Consider the following 2,878-nt stretch of genomic DNA (forward strand, 5'->3'; position numbering starts at 1 on the left):
ATAGTTTTCTTTCTGATTACAGAACTGACATTTTACAGAGGAAAAAAGTTCTTAAAGAAAGATGATGAGAACTTAAAGCTCACAGGCTGAATGAAATTTATATAAGCTTTTTTGCTTGCTTGTTTGTTAGAGACATTTTTAAATTAAAAGACAGTATAAACATCTTAGTTTGCTACTTCTCTTGAACAGGGGAAGAAATGGCAATATCAATGTAACTTTCTCATTTAGCAACAATTTGTTTGCCCTGAGTGGTCACAGACCCCTACAAATTAGGTAGGAGTGAGTTTGTTAGTTGCGACATAGTTCTCACCATCATCCAAAGCCCACTTATGAGGTTTACCTAGTGAGCTTCTCTCCTTGTATTACCCTTGTTAAAAAACAGCACTAAAGACTAATGTTAAAAAAAATAGTTAATGCTGTCATAAAGAAGACTTTATTCAAGGGGGTGGTGGAGCCGATATTGTGATAAGTTATAGGGACCACTGCAGTGGAATTTTGTACTATGGGATAGAGATTAGGCTCAAGTTAAATATAGCTAAGGAGCAGGGTAGGGGGTCAGTGGATGGAAAATTACTAAAACAGGGGCACGGGGCATTCTTGCTGCAGGCAGGCTAGGATGATAGAACATCACTTGGGGGATGATAGAAGATGAGAAGCTCATTAGATATCGAGAGTGATCATGTATGGACAGTAGGAGATTATGGCTAAATTGACTTAGCAGAGTTCTTGCTAAAATTGAACAGACACACATGGAAGCCCAACAATTGAGGCCTAGTTGAAAGAGTTCAGAGGAGCCCGAGTAAGCTTTAGTCAAGGAGAGAATCGTGGTCACTAAACTGTACCAAAAAGACCACAGAATTGACTGATTAATTTCTCCAGTGTGTGTAGAAGACCAGAGAGTCTCTGGTAGCTATACAGAACTTGATTTCATAGGGAAGGTTCTGGAATAGTGAAAGACATGCTCAGTTTTCATCTGGCTGGCAACATTCCTTTGACTCAGGAAATTCTGATCTATGAACAAGATAAGAGGCCCAGAAAGTCTTTTACAAGGTAAAATATCTGTAAAGTACTTTAATTTTCCTTTCCAAACATATAGTAATTTAAACGTAAACCAGTTTAAATTCATTAGCGTTTGCCAAGCACACTCCTCTTCAAGAGCTTCAAACTGGCATAGCAACCCAAATAGCAAAAGCAGGGCTCTGACCCAGCTTCATTAGCCAACTCTGTTCTGCTATTGCTCCAGCTCAAGCTGAGCTTGCGTAATGAATTTGCAGGAAAATGTGGGGCAGACATAACAAATAATTTAACTTAAGAGGAGTACTCTAAACCTCTCATTTATAGTCAGTCACCTTTTATTATTTTTTTTATCCCTGCAGACAAACGTAGAAAGTGTCTTAGGTGTCTCCAGAAGGGAAAACAAGCATTATTATATTGTAAACTTCCAAATAACTAAAACCAGGATTAAATACATCCCCTGAAAAGAAATTATTGAGATATCTTCAGTGAAATAGGTTTTATCACAACAGATGTTTTTATTTTTTTCATTTTTTCCTTCTTAAAGCGATATCAATCAAAATCTCATGAACTAGGAAATAACATCCCTCTTCTCCTTTCTCCCTCCGTCATCAATTTATCTACATTAGGGTCCAAGGTGAGAACATGTCTACTGTATTCCAGCATCCAAATGCATTTTAATGAGGATTAAGCAATTCAAATGCATTAACGTTTAAGCGAGAGAACTTTTACTCTATTTTAAAAGGCATCGATGTGTAGCCACATCTCTGAATGTGGATATGCTACTTTCCTACCTCCCTATATTAGTTTCCTATTGCTGTGGTAATAAATTATCACTCATTTAGTGGCTTTAAACAACAGAAATTTATCTCATAGTGCCGCAGGTCAGAAGTCCAAAATGGGTCTCACTAAGCTAAGATCAAATTGTTGTGTTCCTTGTAGAACCTTTAGAGAAAATCTGTTTCCTTACCTTCTGTAGCATCTAGAGGCCCCTGCATTCCATGACTTGTGGTCTCCTTTCTACCATTTTCAAAGGCAGCAGTGTAGCATTTTCTAGGTTCTCTTTGACTCTGACCTCTTCTTTGATCTTCCTCTTCTACTTTAAAGAATCCTCGAGATTACACTGGGCCCACCTGGATAATCCAGGATACTCTCTTTAAAGTCAACTGATTAGCATCATTAATTCTATCTGTGATCTTAATTCCCTGTTGCCATGTCACTCAACATATTCACAAGTGCCAAAGATTAGCGTGGACAGCTTTTGAGGGCCATTATTCTGCCTACCATCTCACTGGTATTCCTTAGAGAATGAAAAAACAGCTGTCCACTACTCCCAGTCCCACCAGACATGCAGACCCTGTGCTGGCCCAGTGATAGCATTAAGTTTTAAATAACATCTCTGTGCCTCAATTTTGTAATGAGTGAAGTGGGAATGATGTTTGTAATTAAAAAACTCAAATGAATTCATTTGCAAATGCAAAACAGAGCAAGCACTATCTAAGCATCGATTCTTATTTTTATTAATAAAATTAACATTGTTAATGACTGTGATGGGTAAGCTTTTACTTGTTTTTAATAAACTCATCCACTTAAATGGAGTGGTAATTCATAGGGGGAACAAAAATTAGGATATGCTGGATACCCCTAATCCCATACTGTTCCATGAGCCTTCTCTATCCCTGGCAGGCTTCTTTCCATAGCTTGTTGCCTATGCTTATACCATAGGCAACAAGCTATGGAGTGCCTCCCATTATTGCCTATATTCCTGTTTTTCCGGTCTCTCTTCTTTCTCACAAAGATCCATGAAGTCCATAGATTCTGCAGTTCACGGTCCTTGAGAGGGTGACTCTGGGAGTGCTGGCTG

This window comes from Pteropus alecto, unplaced genomic scaffold, assembly GCF_000325575.1.
Source record: "Pteropus alecto unplaced genomic scaffold, ASM32557v1 scaffold21, whole genome shotgun sequence".
Taxonomy (NCBI): Eukaryota; Metazoa; Chordata; class Mammalia; order Chiroptera; family Pteropodidae; genus Pteropus; species Pteropus alecto.